Here is a 19,153-nt window from a genome sequence, read left to right as displayed (position 1 = left end):
GCTGTCTATTCGCATCTCTGGAGCACTGAACTGCTCCTTGCAGCAGCAGGACTCTTCCTCCACCTCACCCAAGGCTATGTAAAGTTAGCAAGGTCAGATCTCTGTGCCAAGTCACAGAGGGATTCTCAGCCAAATTTGTCTTGCTCTGTCACAGGCACATCGTAATGTCAGAGACACAAGCTCTGCTGGCAAAAGGGTTACCTTCCTTTTAGAGGGTTCTTCACTAACAAGCAAGAAAATGGAGTGTTCACATGGACACTCTCCCGGCCTCAGCTCTCCCATCTGAGGCAGGATTAGCTTTCCTTGGACAAGGTGCTGCTCCTATAAACTGGAGATGGAGCACAATCAGGCTGAGAAGCTCTCTTACATGCCTTGAAGGCTGCTGTGGAGGAAAGAGGCTGAAGCCAGATTGTGTTGTTGTGCTGAAATTTCTGATCAAAGCCATTTCTGTTTCTGATCAAAGCCCTATATTTTACAGGGCACCATTCTTTTTTTTTTTTTTTTTTTTTTTTTTTTTTTTTTTTTTTTAAATTTTTTTTTTTATTTCTCCTCAAATTAATTTCAGATAGTTAAAAAAAAAATACTCAAATGTCACTTTTCTCTGTGAACATTCATATATTCCACCTTCTCCAGATCAAGCATTCTCCAAAGAGGTCATAAGCACAGACATAATAAGATCCCAAGATTATTTCCAGCACCTTTCCCTCACTTCAGGCAGATATGAGGCTTGGTGCTGCACTACTGCTGTAACTTCACTGCAATGGTTTAGATCCTATACCCTGTTGTGTTAATTACCTGGAATGGACTTACTGGATAAGTCAATTTATGTAATGTGACTAACACTGAGAAAAGAAGAAGAGTGAGCTAACCCTAAAAATTACTGGATTAAAAATTATGAGATTCAATTTTTTTAAAAAGTAATTCGATTTTTTTCTTTTTCTAAAACTGAGTTCCACATTTTCCCTCCATTTCAAGCTTTCTGCAATGACAAGAAACTTCTTGCTGTCTCAAAGATCAGTGCCTTGTTGCTTTGCAGGGCTCATCTGGGGAAGAACCAGCATTGGCAAAAGCCCCAGTGTTATGTGGGGACCTGGGAGGGCTGTCCTGGGCAAGCAAGAAGCTCAGAGAGGGACCCCAAAGCCAAGGAAAGCAGAAGGTGCACATGATCCAGGTCATTTGAGAGCAGTTTGGGACTAGCAAACACCCTTGAGAGGTGTCCCTTGCATGGCTCAAGTCCTGTGTGTGCTGCCATCAGCTGTCAGGGATCGAGGATTTAGGGGTTTGTTGTTGTATTTATTACACACCTGTCACAAGACTGTGGGTTCTAGAATCACAGAATCATAGAATGGTTTGGGTTCGAAGGGATCTTAAAGATTGTCCAGTTCCAACCCCTCTGCCATGAGCAGGGACACCTTCCACTAGACCAGGTTGCTCAAAACCCCATCCAGCCTGGCCTTGAACACTTCCAGCACTGGGGCAGCCACAGCTTGTTCCAGTGCCTCATCACCTTCACAGTAAAGAATTTCTTTCTAATATCCAACCTAAATTTCCCCATTTTTAATTTGTATCTGTTACTCCCTGTCCTGTCACTGCAGTTACTGATGAAGGGTCCCTCTCCAGCTTCCCTGTAGGCCCTGTTCAGACACCGGAAGGCTGCTGCGAGGTCCCCACACAACCCTCCCTTCTCCAGGCTGAGCAGCCTCCCATTTCTCAGTCTGTGTTCACACCTCACACACTGTCCCACCAGGCTGTGACCATTGAGGAGCCCCAGGGTGGGTGACTGGAAGTAGTGGGAATTTCAAGACCAATGGCAAGCCTGTGAGATCCAAGCCTGAGTGCAGGTGAGGAAGCTTCAGGTCTTTAAAAGTCAGTTTTACCTGCTTTCCTCTCTGCCACACAATGTGAAGTAGCATCTGTTCTCCACTTGCAGGACGTGCCTCCAAATGGGCCTTTTTTCTCTCTTTTCCACACTTATAACCCTTTCTTCATTTCTTTACTCAGTCACTATCTCAGCTGCATGAGAGACTCTATGCAAAACCATCTGAGAGTGAATGGGAAAGACCCTTCCACTGAATATGTGGTTAGGACTCACAGGCACAAGCATTTTCCAGCAGCACTGAAAGGATTAATTGAAATGTTGAGCCAGAGCAGTAATTATTTTACCAAACAGTGAAACGCTATTCAGCCCTCACTTTTCAACTGCTACTGATGCAATCAAGGCCAAATGGAGCCAAGATATAAAATTACTGCTGCAGTCCAGCATTTTAAAAGCAATTAAAAGTGAGAGGTGCCCATGATTACAGTGTAAGAAAGAGGGTTTTCATTAAACAAATGGGTGTAATGCTTGCTCTAAAACCCTGCTTCCCAGCAAAACAAAACATACAGGACTGGACTCACTTCTGACTTTCCAGAATGAATCCATTCACTTGAGTAGAGTTACTCCAGATTTATTCGGTGAGATCAGAGTCACACCTGCACAATGAGAGACGTTAGAGGTGCTTTTGCTTTGCTTTGTGTTACTTTCCTGTAAGTGTATTTTTGTCTCTTCCTATTTGCAGTTCAAATGCAGGGAAAACAATCAAAGTTCCAAAGAAGAAACTCAACTGGGTTGGGGAGCAGGAAGTGAAAATATTCCAGTCTTCATGTTTATTCTTGCCATAGGAATAAATAGGGCTCGGTTCAGTGCACAGTTCTGTCACAGCATGTTGTGTTTGCTTCTCCTTAGGCTGGAGAAGCTTCACTGACTGCTGTGAAATCACCTCTACAGTGAGCAAATAGAAACTGGCTGATGCTCAGAGGGGACAGCAGTTATCAGGAGCTGCTGAGTGATCTGCTTTCTCAGACCTGCACTCAGTGATCTCACCTTTATGCTAGCAGTGAAGAGCTCTGCACATTTATCACTATGAATCTGCCTCCTCTAGTCAGTGAAGGTGAAGGACATTTCCCCCATCTTCATTGCATGCTCTTATTTATCAATCTTTACACATTTTTGTTCCTTAATACACTCTGAATTTCCAAAAAAATTCAACCACATTTGCTGAAATTTTCCATGTTTCATTTCTAACCAAAGGTGAGCCCTGATTTTTTGAAAAGCCAGAGGGAAATTCCATTGGCTGCTTGTGAAAAGAAGTGCCAAAACAAAGAAACTCTTTCCCCATTTGAGACAGCTTCTAGCCACATGTCACTAGGGAGTGAAACACCAACCATTCAACATAAAGGAGCTGCACACAAAACTTATGAAGGTCTCACCCCACCATTCAACAGGCAATAGAGCTACACCTGGACTTGCAGAAGCAATGGCAGCTTGGAAACCGTATGTTTCAGTTGGTTTTCCTATGTATCCAACTCAAACCCTGCAGAAACCTGCAGCATCCTTCCATCCATCTGACAACAACTCAGCTGGACCTGAATATCAGCAATAATGTGGTGATATGTAGGACTTTTGTCTGGGTATTGTCTGCTTTGTTGCTAGTTGGATACCTATCACCCCAAAAGGCTCCCTGCATACCCCTCTGCCTTGTCACCTTTTGTCACCAAAGCAAACATTTTTTTCCTAACAACTGTCCTGGTTCTAGCCTGAATTGCCAAAAATTACCCTCTGACTCTCAACAGACAACATGGCCAGTAATTTTCTACTTTTCATGGCCAGTAATTTTCTGTTTTTCATGGCCAGTATAGAACTAGCTAGTCTCCTTCCAAAAGAACCAAACCTTGGGATAAAAAAGTCTTTGTAGATTTTCATAGGACGAGGAGGAGGAGGAGGGACTATTCCATCATTGAAAGGATCTTGAAAGTTAAGTCTTCTTTTGCTCTGAATGAAAATGAAGTTGCAGAGATCTCCTTGATCCAATAATGGAAAGCTCTCCTGAATGCAATTGCCTGCATAACTTTGTTTTGGAAAGTGTAAAGGATGCCAACCTTTCCTGCTATTTAATTTTCATTTTTCTTTTTTTCACTCCCATTTCTGTTTCTTTCTGCCCATTGTGATCTTATCCCTAAGCTGTTGGGGGTTTTCTATGCTTCCTCTCTGTACTAGTGCCATCTGACTCACTGGGTACAGAGTAGAGTTGTTCAGCCCTCAGAAGGAGCTCTCTGGGGCAGGACTGGAACACGTTAGGGAAGTTTATTACGGCCCCTGTCTTGGCTGACACACTGGGATTGAAGTAGGTGCCTCCAGAGCTAAAAGCCCGGGTTGTTGCAGGCTGGGGTTCAGAGCCAGGCTGCGGGGCTGGGAGCAGCAACAGCTCCGATCCTCCGCGGATTAGCACAGAGGGGGACTTGTGAATGGTCCATGTGATAGCTGTTCAGGAGGTAAACAGAGGATTTTAGTCTCCTGGGCTGTCAAACCAACTCCTTTGACAAGCTCTAAATTCACTTAAAGCCATGTAATTTGAACATGCTGTGGGGTCCAAGTCTACTTCACCCTTGATACTGCGTAAATGGGCCCATTAAGATTTAGCCAAGTTTTGTGTGGCTTGTTCGTAAACAGTCACTGTGACGCCTACTTCGGGGAGATAAGCTCTTCTCTGCCAAAGCACAATAGGGACTGCTCACAGGATGAGAATCATGGCTTTAAAATCATCAGAGGGGGAAAAAAAAGAGCAAAAAAGGAGCTGTGCCCAAAAAACGTTATTAAACCTCAGCAACCTTGCCGTCCCAGATAAAGACCGTGTTTGCTAAGTTGTGATTTCTTCAGCACTTGAATCATAAGCACAGTCTTTTATAAATCAGGCATAAACTTTTACCACGGGACAGAACTTTGCATACAACTTGTCATCTATGAGAGAAACATTTTTTTTCTTTCTAAAGTTAAGAAATTTAAACATCATGTAGATACCTCTAAGAACCAGGACAAGAAAATTGCAACAAAAACATCATATTGCACTTACATTTGATTTGAGGTTTTGGGAGGTTTTTTGTGAAGTCATTGCAGCATCAATGCAGTCTCAGCCCTCAGATTGCTCTCAGAGTTCTTCTCTGAACCAGCATCAAACACCACTTGGCAATCATATGAACCAGATGCAGTCTTCCGTAACACTGAGTGTAAGTCTCAAACAGGATGATTTGGCAAATCTGTTCCAAACTTCAACAGAAAGCACAAGCTGAACACTGTCACCTAAACATTTCTGGGAGAAAAAAATCTGCTTTTTTGATTGGAACCATACCAGCTTCTCCAAATCAACATCTATGATTATCTTAAAGATATTTTTAAGATTCTATTTTTAAGATTTTCCAGTAGCATGTCTGGGTAGGAGCCCAAATTACTGCCACAGGTAGGAAAAATCAGTTAAGGAGAAAGGAACAGGAAGCCAAGAAGCCCACAGATGCTGATTGAAGCTGCAGGGAACATAAGGTTGCAAAGGAGCAGTATTAATCTGAGTTGTTGTTTTCAAACATCTTAGAAGAGAGCATGGTTTAAAAAAAATTTGCTGAGAAATTGGACACATAAGAATTCACTGTTGGTCATGCTTGTTGTCCCCAGTGTGACAGAGTAGGACATCAAGAGAAGATGCACACAACTGGGCAGGGTTACAGCACTCCTGAGGGCACTGTGGGCAGACAAACCTCAGGGCACCAAGCCTCCTAGCAGGGTCACAAACCATGCCCTTCCACACCCACAGCACTTGGTTAGAGACAGGTCCTGGCAATTTGAGCACGGCTGTCTGAGAGCACAGGCAGCCAAAGCAAGGTCTTCTTGCAGCAGACTGCTCCTTGCCCAAAGAGAGCTGGCCAGATTGTGTTATGGCTATCTGCTATCACTGGCACTATTTGCTTTATCAGTTTTGTGCCTTAGTCATCTCTATGGCATGTAATAAGTTTGCAGTGGTGGGTTAACCCTCTTTTTGCTCATATTATCCTTTGAAGGGCTATGCTTGCAGTGGGTCCAGTGCAGAATAGTTTGGATGTTGATACACTCCCACCCTGAAGGCCAGTGAAAGGCTCCCACTGCCTGCTGCAGGGCAAATTCCCCACTGGGTTTGTTTGTTTGTTTGTTTTTTTGGTTTTTTTTTTTTTTGGGTTTTTTTTTTTTTTTTGGGTTTTTTTGTTTTTTTGTTTGTTTTTTAAGAAAAAAGCCTATAAAAACAACTGGGAAGCAGCCCTGAACCCCTCCTGGAACTGGATTCAATCTCACTTCACAGGACTCCTAAAGCCAAACCCCTCTTTTCTGGTCCACACTTCACTTCCTGAGCATCTGCAGCTTTCCAAGTCCCTCATCACTCTTCTCCTTCAGGTTTTCTGAGTGCACACAAACCTTCTGCATCATTCCCTGGTGTTTAGGCTCAGCAGTATCCCTTTGCATTGTGAGCTGGATGAGATGAATGCCTTTGTAACAGCTGGAAAGGAGGAAACATCACCCTGCAAAACCAGCAGCCATCCAAGCACCAAAGCTGCTGGTTCTTCAGGTGTGGCTTGGCTCCATTCAGGCACATTTGCTGGCCTTCCTTAGCCCCTTGGTGTTGCTTTAATGTTTTTCTATATACCTGATGCTCAATCCCTTGCCTAGGCTTCCCCCTCTTCACTGGCTCAGTTTTTCAGCCGTCCGTGTGGAAAGGACTATTCCTCTTACACGGTGAGACTTCAGGGAAAGTGAATGAACAGGAGAGCACTTAGAGCTCAGACACTGAAAGGCTTCTTACACAAAACACAAAAGAGCTTTTCTTCTCATCAGTGTTTTCAGGAGACAAAAGAAAACACATTTTCTGAAGTGTTCCTTGGAGATACTTTGTTTTGAAGTGGTTAAAGAATTTCGAATGTGAGATAAGGGGGAGACACTGGCATGGACCGAGGATAACAGCTTGTTCCTCCAAGGGCTAGGATTAAATTGCAGGGAATGCTGGCACTCAGCCCAAGCTCAGCTTCTCCGGCCCCAACACTTGCTTGAAAAGGTAGAACTTGAAACATGTGCTTTGCACTCTCTTCTTATCATTGCCCTCCCTGCTTCAACCATTGTTCATGTGCTCTGGCACTCACAAAGCCTGCATCTAGGTTTTGCTCAGGACAGCGTTGATAAGGCAGATGATGAATGTGGAAAACTCCTCCCTGAGAGGGTTTGATTGGAACCGCATTTGAAGTTGCTGGCAAAGCACTCTTCTGTTGTTTTTTGTTGTTCTGTGCCCAGCATCAGGACAGTTCCATTCTGCAGAAGGCTGCACAATGTGGAGCAGAGATGCTCCACTTACAGGTGACCCATTATCAGGTTGACAGTACTTATTGCTGGATTATCAGCTTTTGTTTTGACATGATGAAACTCAGGATCTCTTCCATGAGCAGTTTGCACTCTGTCTCCTTACCTGCCTGTGCTCTTTTTTTTCAGCAGCAGAGACTTGCTTGCAGACATTTCAAGCTTAACATTATTCAAGCCAGAAACTCTGCAAATCACTCATGAAGTCCTCCCCACTCAGTTTGCAGGCATTGCTGACAGATATGAGATGTTTCACCTATCTAACCCTCAACACACAAGTTCTCACAGCAGATGGGTGAGTGGGGATTTTCATGTCCTCAAAGGCAGTATGGAGTGGCAGATTGGTCAGGTCTGTGAATCAGAAAATACTGTGAGGCCTTTTTTGGTGCTGACAGAGAGTGTCAAGACCTGTGTTTGCCTACATCCATTTATCATGGCTTGGTATGTTCAAAAATGTTGTTGTTATTCGTTAACTCTTTCATCTGTAGAAAGCCAGAATCTTCATGCTGTCTTTGCAGCTGCATTCCTGGGTCTCCCAGGTTAATTGATTAATGAAGTAGAGCTGCTGGTATCTGTGGAAGAGAGAGCATCTTGATTTAATGTAGATACTAAAAATATGGTCACTGGAGGCCTGATGTAAACACAGGGGCCTGGTATGCAAAAAGAAAGATAGACCTCTGAGAGCCCTATGTGTTAAATGGCGAGGCAGAGTAGCATTTTACCCTTTTAAAATAAGGGAGGAGGTGGGAGCTGATGGAAATTAGGGCAGGAAACACACAGTGCTTCGTCTGAGATCAACAAGTTAGCAGTGGGACACCTAAGAGCCAGGACCCAGCCATGTGTCCTAGCCACAAATAAATCAATTTTCACTTTTATGTGGGTATGTCTTGTTAAGTGTGTGAGCTATGTGTCTGTCCCTGGCTTACTCATTATCATGGTGAGAAATGAAGAACAGTCCCATCCCTAACTGGACAGAAGGCAGGGACACACACTGAGCCAGAAAGCTCCCTGCTGGCTCCTAAACCCAGAACCTGTAAGCAGGTAAGCTTTGTGTTGCTCCCTATCTCAATCTCCAAGAGCAATTTTGGCAGGTACTAGCATGGCTGGGCTGCAGGTGATTCTGTGTTCATCACTCTCCTGTGCCCAGTCATAACAGGTCCCAGATCCAACACAGCTAAGCACAAATATTATTTCTGCAAAGGTTAGGACTCCCCTGGGGATCAGAGAAAGTCATAAAGCCCACTTCCCAGTTAGGGTACAAAAACATACTGGCATTGTACTGGGGCAAAAAATGACCCATCAATATCAGAAATGTCAGCTTGAATCTTGATCCTCCTGGGACTTTGAAGGACACTGCTGTGTGGTTTGTGTTGGCTCAGTTTCATTTGGTTTAGGATTTTGGGAGACAAAATATAGATTTTAGCCTATATATCTTAAGTAGTTGTATCATAGAGCTTGGCCTGTGTTGTCTTTGACATATTGTATACATGCAGCTTTATTTAAGTAACAGCTGGGATGGATGAACATATGTCATCTATCAAAGATTGGAGAGGGAAACGCATGAGCTGGTGCATTTTTGTATAACTTGCTGTCATCACATTCAAAAAGAATTAAGTCTCAAATAAAAAAAACTTGTTGCTCCATTTGACCATGGAAATCTTCCTTTAACCTTATGGCCTGCATGGTTGAGTAACTGTACAGAAAAATTTAAGTGGATAGTACAGAGATCAAAAGAACTCCATCCATTATAAATTATTGGAGTCTCTTCTCTTGTGCTTCAAAAAAAACAAACAAACAAACAAACAAAAAAAAAAAAAAAACAGAGTCAGGTTCTGTTTGTGTTCCTGTGGGTTCTTGTTTTTTAACCTGTTTCTTTAACTTCTTATTTTGATGCTGACTGTGCCCATCAGCCAAAGCCCAAAAATAAAACATAAAAACAGGGACTGTCAGCTCTGTGGAGTTAGGACACTTCATGTTTCACTCTTGGAGTGGCAGGGATCTGTTCAAGGACACAAATAAAAGTTTGTGATCTGGGGCCCTTTCATGGATTGACAAACCTTAAGGGACCAAAGCCCCTAGGGAAAGCGTAGTGTGTCTATGGGGACTTTGTAGAAGGTGTCAGGTTCCCACTTCCCCGGGTAACACAGGTGATATGGGTGTGATACTGGGGGTGGGAGAGCCTGTGGAGGTCAGAGCACACCTTTGTGGGATGGATGAAATTCTGCCTAAATCAAGACAGTGTCTGAAAAGCATTGTTTTGGTAGAATAACTTCTCAACAAAAGCTCCAAAAGATCCAAACACTGGCTACAGCTCACTTTAGCCTCTCTCAGACAGCAAAGGCAGCTGGACTTTGAAACACTGAATCTAGGCTAGGATAGCCTTTGTTCTTCATGCCACATTAGCAAAGTCAGTGAGGCATAAAGGAAAGACATGAAAATTGTATTTATCTTCTGCCTATCTCACCTACAGATCTACAGGTTGTTTTCCCCCATCCTCAGAATACAGAAGCTGACATTTTAAAGAAGACCCAAAGCTGATCTAATCCAGCATCTTGACTCTGACAGTAGCCAGTGGCAAATACTTGAGATAACTGCATTAAATCACGACTGCTGGCAAATTTTAAGTAATCTTCTCTCTCAGAATAGTAGTTTTTCATTGAAATAATTAAGGAATTACTTCATCTTTAACAGGGAGTACTACTCCTCCAAATGTACTTGCTGTTAGGACGAGTAATTTACACTCAGGTATCTTCATTATTGCTGGAATATACTTCCTGGATATGGCTAAGCCTCTCCCTGCAGCAGTGAGTGCCTTGTGCCTTCACCTACCAGGAGATGGTGTGTCCTTTTATTTAGATGCCAGCTCCCCTGAAAGCCATGGCGTTTTTGCATTGTGAGTTTGGAGAAACACTTTAGGATGCCTCCCAGAAACTTGTTTCTATCATATTCTCTGGTATTTGACTCCTTTCTGGTGTGATACAACCACTGCTTATGTGAGCCCCTCCAGCCTGAGGAGCTGTGTCCTTGGGTCCTTTCCTCCCAGCAGCAAAGGCTCATGCACATCTCAGCCAATTTCAGGCATCTCAGGAAGCTGACCTGAGGAGATATCTCCAGAGGACAGCTGAGATGTGATATTCATGACCCTGAAAGAGCCACTCTTCCTCTGGAGGGAAAGCTGAGGTTCCCAGTGCCAATGTCTTGCATCAAGGGCAATCAAGGCATCTCCATCATGAGTTTGCTTACAAGCACTTCTACCTGCAATCCACCTGCACATCCTCTTCTTATCCTGATTTAGTGAAGCACCGTGTCTAACCATGCTCTAAGAGTAGGGATCTTTTGGAAGGTGACAGGATTTTCAAATATGCAGTAAACCAGTTACAGATTGCATTCAGATTTGGCTTTAAAATGCTCAAGAAGTAACACCAGCTGAGGTTTGTCTTCACAGCCTTCTTGTGTCCTGAATTTCAGCACGTGCCAGATCATATCTTTCCCTTTCCAAGCTGCTGGGTGGAAGGAGAGTTGTCACGCTGTTCCCCATTAACACGACCACTGTTCTGCTCCTCACACCCAGACTTTCTCACAGAAACCCAATTCCTTGCATGAGCAAGGTGGGTTTCTAAGACCTAAATTTCCCTGGAAGCCTTTTCCTTACTTATAAACAACATTTCCTACAGGCCTATCTGTAACTCAGTCTCTGAAAAGACTTGACATGGATGCCACGTATCTCCACAGGCTTGCTCCTGCCCTGAGCTTGATTCTGTTATTCTGCTGCAAATAACATCATTTCACTTGTATGCATGACTCTTCAGCCAAAACCATAATCTGAACTCTGCGTGCTGGTTCTGAAGAGCTTCCCACTCCATTTCAGCACGTAGATTTAAATGTCCTTTGTGGAAAATGCTGTTAAGCCCATATGGACCGATTTTGCCATCACCAGCCTGTTCCAGTTATCCCACTGTGAACTGCTGCCAGATCAGGAGAGCTCTGTTTTACTGTCCCTCATCTTACAGCAACTGACAGAACTCCACAGTCCCATGGTTCATGTTTAACTTAATCTATGGCTGTTAAAATTACTGGATACTATCAAAAGACAGGAAGGAAAGAATGGAAAATCTTACTTCCACAGGGCTGTGGTCAACTGAGCATTGAAACTGGCATAGCTGACATTAGAAAGACGCAGAGTGAGGCAGCATGTAAGTAGGAATTAAGAAAAATGATGAGCTGTGAGGATAACCCAGGTCTGTTAAGTGTCCTGCAGTCCAGGCTAGGAGGTAAAGTTCCTTAGAAGGGCATCACATGAGCTGCTCTGCTCTCACAATGGCAATGATGCCATGGGCAGGGGCTGACCTCTTTATCTGGCTTTGCCCCATTTTGCAGCTAATGTGAGACTTTTGGTAGATGAATGAGTTTTGAGAAAGAACCACTCTGGTTTCCAGATGAGGTCTTGCAGGCCTTAACCTTGCTGGAGAAAGCAAGGCCCACAGGGTGAAATACTTTGAGACAAGGGCCATGCAAAACCATGTGTGTGTGGCTATTTATCATGCTCTGCACCCATACAGACCTCAGCCTGCTGTGTGCAGCTTTGTACCTGTACCCACCCCCAGAAGGTGCTTCCTCATGGCTTTTCATGTTCTAGTGAAATGTCTGGGCAAATAGTGACCGATTATTTCCTTCAATTGTTGCTGCCATCCTCCACCACCCTCAAAATTATTCATTCTAAAGGAAATTTCAAAAAGCTTTTGTTTGAAAATTCCCTCCCTCTAATTGAGTGCATTGTACAGAGATCAAAGCTCTATTTTCAGTAGGTCTTGGTAGGCAGGAGTTTTCTGAACAGACTCCAAGCTTTTGGTGTAGAACGGGTCAAAATGACCTTTGCTTTTTCCCCCTCCCATATTCATAATTAGTGACTGTTAATTCACATTACCTGGCATGGTTAGACTTCACCTCTAGGTTGATAATTCTTACAGCCTTGCTGTTTTCTACAGAGTGGAAGAGTAAACAGTGCTCCTAAATCTCACATTTGAATCTTGGAGCGTTGGAGCATGGATCTAGAAAAAATATCCCACTCAAAGTCTTATTTATGGATACATTTCACCTCTACCAGGTTTCCACTTGTGGGACAAAAGTAGAGGGAAGCAGAGGAAATTCTGAACCCACAGCAAACTACTGTTAAAGAGATCCAGATCCTACGTGTGGGTGAGTTTCTTAATCCAGGACTCTTATATGTGGGCAAAGCAAACAATAACTCATTTTATAGCCCTAAACATGACAGAAATATACATCACAATGAGGAACAGGGACTGTTAAGGACCTAAAAAAGAATAATAAACAGGCAAATTTTATACATCATCCCTGGGGAAAATCTCCTCCCACACACAAGTGTCATATGCTAGTCTTGGCTTGACTAATGCTAAAGCACTAAAAAGGGGAAGGAGATGGGAATTCAACATGGTTTCAAAGCTGCAGCTTATAGGAGGAGACATTCATCACCTGCAGGAAATCCTGCATTTAGAAGGGCCAGTGGGTTATCAGAGAAAAGCAGTGGTGGAATGGCTCCAGAGAAAAAATATTTAATGGTAAAAAGCAAAATAGAAGAGCAGAAAAAGATAATGTGAGGATTTACTCATAAACAGACACATTCCACTCCTGCCAAATCAGCAATCTTACTAATGAGGGTTTAGAGAGTCTCTTGCCAAATAACTAATATTACAGTGTGTAAAAAAGCTCAGGTTTTCTAAATGCATGACTCTCCAGCCAAAACCAGCTGAATGCTTCCTCAATTAATGCTCAGTAAAATGTTTTATTTAAATATCTCATAATGCTTCCAGTGTTTCTAGTGTACTGAAATGCAATATGTATCATTTAAATCCTGAAAACACAAGAACTTTGCAGGTTTGTTCAAGCTACCAAATATATCACATTGTCCAATGCTGCTATATTTGGGACCATTTTGAGGAGAGACACAAGTCCAAAACAGGATTCATGTTACAATAGTTTCCCAGTGTCAGACAATTTTTTTTCCTAATTTTCAAAGTCTGCAACAATCCATCTGGAATTTTACAGCCATGATCTTTTGGAAGAACGGGTTTTTCTTTCTGGAAAGTTTGAAGTAGAAGTGGACAAAGCTTCTTTGAGACCTGGAGATTCAACAAATGAGGTGTTTTCATTCTTGGAATAGTTGCCCAGTTTGTGTTTATTTTGGCTCATCTGATTGTACATGGCTGGAGCTACAGACAACCAGGCAGGATCAATGCTTTTCACCAGCTTTCAGTAATGTTGCTTAGGGACAAGGACTGCAGACCTGGCCCAACAGATGGAATTTAAAAAATGGGCCAACACACTGAAGTTTAAAGCTGAAAATCTTAACACGAAAGATCATCAAGTCCAAGAGGCAATTAAATTACATTTGCCTAAATGAATGAGGCTCTTCATATATGGTACTGTGGGGTGATTTGAGAAGGAGGAGGACTGTCAAGTTCACATTAAATGCAACATAATTTTTCCAGAGGTTCCCTTAGCCCTTTCTCCCTGGCAGACTTGTCTCCAGAGGCTGCAGGGGATGTCCTGCTGGGCTGCAGCTCCTCCCTTGGTGCCAGCTCCCATTCCCAGATGTGAAGTTAAAGTCCTGCCACCACTGCTGATCCTCAGCTACATCCACAACCACCTTTGTTTTCTGGACTTTTTACCTAATTTCTTCACCTTATGACTCACTGGGGTCAAATCACTTTGGATTCTACAACTGGAAGTCCATTTCACTCCAACTATCCTTTGACAATTCCAGCATTACATATTTGCAAAGATGTGACTAAGCTGTGGAAGTCCTTGAAGTACAAATTGTTGAATCTTGTTTACACTTACCCTTTTCCTACACCCTTTCTTAGGAGCCTACTACTGGCCAAAGCTTAGAAATAAGATAGTGGGATACCAGGGTCTTTATAAAATCATTCCCATGTTCTTGAGCTTTCATAACGCATTATTTCTGCTATTTTATAATAAACGTAAATCTGTGTGAGTGATGAGTCTGTACTGCTTTCAAGAAAAAGGATGTTTCTTCTTTTAGGTGGAGCACTGATCTGTGTGTGCTTATAAACTATACTTTCTGTCTCATCCACAAAGGGAGTGAATTTAGGACTGTCAACTCAACTGAAGGTGTGACTGCAGCCATAGCAGCTCAATCCAGGAAGAACATTCACAGCAGCACTGGCAAATGGTGGTGCTGGATTTAGCAATGGCACTGCCAGTGAACAGCATGGTCCTAGGAGAGTTGTCACCAAAGCTTTTGCTGTGGGGTCTTTGCTGCTACTGCCATTTGCTCCAAACATTTACCCTCTAATGCCACATTCTGATGGAAATTTAAGACAGGTTTTAAAGACTGCTGCCTTTCCAAGCGTGATGCCCAGTATGAGCTCAAACCAAGGATATCCGAATGGCCAAAGCTGTTCTACACTTACACACAACTTGATTTCTCTTCTGTAGCCTTAATTCAACCCACAGGCATCAGAAAGACAAAAGCTCTGCTAAAACCACATGGCTTCACTTCCACTGCATTGCATCAGTCAGCCCTGAATTTTGATAAGTCCTACACCCTTTGGCAAGGTGTTTTGGAGGAGTCACAGAGGCTGAACCAACCCCTCAAGCTTCCTTGCCCCACTTTGCCATTACAGGACTTTTTGAGTCATATCACCCAAAATATTAAAGACCAGCATGGAATGACACACATCAAGCACCACTCCAGCCAATAGATTACCAACATGTAATCATGTGAGAATTAATGAGAGGAAAAGAAAACAAATATTTTGTGTTTTCTAATGATAAATACATTTATGCAGCTACAGTAATAATGTTTGTTTGATCTTAGCCAATCTGCTTCAATAAATGTCATGTAAAATACCTCCTAGAAGGAGTTCAGGATACTGAAGAGTTTGGAAATTGCCTAGGATAAATAACACAGAAAATAGCTTTCCCTCTAAATTAAAAGCCAAGCTGATGGAGGAACACAATAGGAATTTCCAAATGTGACAGTCAGTGATTACAAGCTTGTCTGTGTTCAGTTGTACACATATAATTGCCAGTGAAATAGGAAACTTCTTGCGGGAGAAAAAAATCATTCCAGGTCCTGGATGGGAGGGTAGATGAGAGAAGAGCAGAAGCATCAAGGCTTGTGTCACTTGATCTGCAGCTTTCTAGGCAATGTCATTATTCTTTTCAAGTTACTGTATAGGCTGCCTGGATAAAGAAGTTGTTTCTCTGCAGCTTGAGGGTGCTCTGTCTCTGGAAAGTCTCAGTCACTTGGAAACAGAAGTGGCAAATGCTGGCAGTGTTAGCATAGTCATTTTTCCATCACTCAGGCTGCAAGTTGTTTTCTGCCTCCAATCTCTTCAATACAAATAGTTTGATTTGTAAAAAAAAAAAAGTGTGCAAAGAAAACCACTGAACAGAATGGGAAGAAAACATGTTTGAAATGATCATTTATTTGGATCCTGTCATAACTTCTGTATTTTCAGGGTTCACAGGTTGCGCACTTCATATTAGAAAAATAATAGATAAACACTCTTTACAAAATCCTGATATTATCTTAAAAAATTATGAGATGTTTGATACATGAGCAACAAACTTTTACGACTTTGAGTTCTAAACATTAAAGAACCATATTCTGATTCTTCTTTGCAACTGGTGTTTATTTTTTTTGGTTTTTGGTTTTGTTTTTTTTTTTTTAAGTGAATTCTTGTGTAGTCACCCATAGGAAAACAGTCATAAAAAGTTCACAGAGGCTGGTGATTTTGGTTCAGTCAGATGCTTATCCAGATACACGCAGACAGAAATGTCATGGTCCTACTAGAAGTCTCAAAATGTTCTGTGGTTTTGCTAAAGGTCCATCAGCTGAGATAAAGAGATGAGTATGAAAATTCAGCTTTCAATTAGAAAAGAAAGGGACATCTAGGCTTTTACATTACAGAAAAATGTTCATATGTGTGAGGCTGAGGCTCAGATGCTGATTCAGATCTTAAAGGCATGACTTTTACAGTAAGATGTCAACATTTTTGAGTAAGTTTCTCAGATCTAAAGGTTGGTTCAGGGGTTAGGCCATGGGACTGGCATTTTAGTGGCACTCCAAAATGCTGAGCTGATCTGGGGAAAATCTGAAGTTAATTGCACAGGGAGGACACTAATTGAACATGTGCTTCTGTTACAGGTGCTGTTTATATACAGACCAGTCTGTACATGTTTAAAAAACCTGTATATTAACAGCAGCAAGCTCTGGGAGCATTGAGAACACTCATGATCTCATTCAATGATGGTCCCAGTTTCCAAACCTGGGATGCAGCAGCTGCAATTAGGGAATGCACAGCTTGGATTCTTCTCAAGCAACAGTGAAATGTGAATGATAAAGCTGCCATGTAAACAGCAGCATGTTATAACATCACCTTTTACACCTCTGAGCCTTGCTGTTTGGAAGGTTACTGTAGGAAACCCAGTTCTGGTGCATGAGGCACATGATTACACAACTACTGGCAGGATGCAAAATGATTCCAAGTACTGTGGTTCAGGATATATTTCATTATATCCATGAGTGACCTGGGAACAGCCATGGCAATGCCTTTGCTTGGCACCTCTGCATAGAGGAAACAGGCACCACCTCACCTACAAAAGCTGGAATTTTGTCTTCTGTGGCAGTCACAGAGAGAGATCCGTCAGTCTGTATGCAGCATGTCACAGAATCATAGAATGGTTTATGTTGTAAGGGACATTACAGATCATCTCATTCCAACCCCTAAGCCATGGGCAGGGACACTTCCACCAGACCGGTTCACTCAAAGTCCCATCCAAACTGGCCTTGAATACTGCCAGGGATGGGGCATCCACAACTTCTCTGGGTAACCTGTTCCAGAATCTCACCATCCTCACAGGAAAGAATTTCATCCTAATATTTAATTTAAATCCAGTCTCTTTCAGGTTAAAGCTGCCTTCCCTTGTAATGTGGGTATGCAGTCCAATACCAAAAGAAAAATCCAGAGTCAGGCTCCTGTTGCAGCAAATTCTGAAAGCTGTGGGTCACAGTGGATGAGTCTGGCTATGGAGGGTCAGACTTTTGCTCTGATCCTACCTCAGCCTGCACAGGAAACTATCAGTTAATTTAGGTGTCAAACAGGTGAGTGATGGGCAGCTCCTCCACGAGGCAAAAGCATGAGGTCGTGGCTCTTAATACAGCTACAGACAGTACATCAGTGTTCACTGCAGCTGCAGAAGTGCTGGGTCTTGCACTGAGTCTGAGCTGGTAGACGAGCACATTCCTCCCAGAGGCTGCAGAGCCTCTCCAAGCACAGGCTGGATCTTCCAGCAGGGCCAGCAGCACGGCCAGCTCCTGCTGCTGGGCAGGAATGCAGACTACAGCCCTGGGATGGAGCAGCCTGAATCCATTTTCCCAGAGCTTGCTTCGGGGGATGTTTTTGTTTATCCAGCTCACCCATTTGCATTTGCAGCTTTGCTATTTCACCTCAGAAGAGCTTGCTAAGCAATTCTTCCCGGCTGCAAGCACTGGCAGGGAGCAGCCTTCCACCAGACACTGCTGGGACTCTTCTCCAGCTCCGTGGAATGAGTCACTTCAGCACCCTCTCCTCCCCTCTTCTCCTGCTCCCTGTGCACAGACACATTTGTGAGACACAAAAGGATAAAAGTTCTCCTATAAACTGCCAGGGTTTTGCCACACAACTGACAGGACTGAGTTTATAAAAATAAATCTCAACAATGAAGAGGTCAGGATATTATTAAACTCAAAAAGATCAATTTGCTCAGCTGGGGAGGTCCTCTGGAAATCACCATCCATGGGGGATTTCACCCTGGTTTCTTTCTGTTGAGACAATCACTTTTATTATGATCAAAACATGCCTTCCAGAAAGGGGTTTGACTGAATGAAGAATTTGGAAATAGATCTGAAAATGTCTTACTTGTCCTCCATATTTTGTGCTCAGGGTTAATCAGCCTTGCTGTTTTAATTGTTTAAATTGTTTTTCCATGCTTTGTGTCCCCTGTGAATTTGACTGCCCTGAAATTCCAGGCTGAGCTTCTTCTTACTGGTTCTTGTTGTGCTGCTCTCCCGCTGAATTTGAAAAGCCCTTGTAGTGCCCGGTATCTCTGGAATGTACTTGGACACTCCAGCAAGTCAGTTCCTCAATCTTCCTTTTATTGTCCTATTTATCTGGAGAACAGTAGGGAAATGGGGCACATGGTGACAGCCCGAGGGAAGTCACAGGTAGCTGGGGCTGTGTCCAGCTCTGAAGGGATTACTTCACACCTCCCAGGCATCCACTCCTGGCTTTTTATATGCAATCTAGGAGAACCATTCTGCTGAGGGCTTCTTTCTTCACTGACTGCCTTGGGAACTCACCTCTGCCCCAGGACAAATATAGGAGATATTATGGGGAAATTAAGTGACAAGATGGCACAGCCAGTCTGAGATGGGACTGAGGACCTTTAGCCCAGCCCATCAACAAGGGCACTCTACAAGGAACTCAGATTTCTTTGTTTTCTTTGCTTCATTCCCCTTTGCCGCAGCCCTACAATCATCTTCCTTTGCATTGACCTCTGTGCCTCAAGGCCAGTTGTCAGCATGGTCCTTTCTCTCTGACTCCTGACTACAAATTCCTGGGAGAAGGATCACAGTCTCCCTACATTTACAAGGCACCAGAGGCATCCCCTGTGCAAGGAGGCAGGGTGTGAAAGGTGGTACTTGTTGGTGCACATGAGTCTTGAGCCCCTCTCCAGTCTCCAGTGCATTGTTCTTCACAAGTCTGCTCCCTGACTTGTCCAGCAATTTTGTGTTGAAGGGCTCATGCCTCAGTTTTCCCAACCATTTAGGTTATCAGTGCTATTATGAAGGAACACACTCTCCTCATGGAGTGGGACCAGAGGTCTGGTTCAGAGGTGCTCTAAGTGGTGGTACTCAGATATGAACTGATTGGTACCTTAGCT

Source organism: Vidua macroura, chromosome 4 (assembly GCF_024509145.1).
Source record: "Vidua macroura isolate BioBank_ID:100142 chromosome 4, ASM2450914v1, whole genome shotgun sequence".
In the NCBI taxonomy this organism is placed as follows: Eukaryota; Metazoa; Chordata; class Aves; order Passeriformes; family Viduidae; genus Vidua; species Vidua macroura.
The sequence above is the reverse complement of the archived record's forward strand: the minus strand, read 5'-3'. Positions refer to the sequence as shown.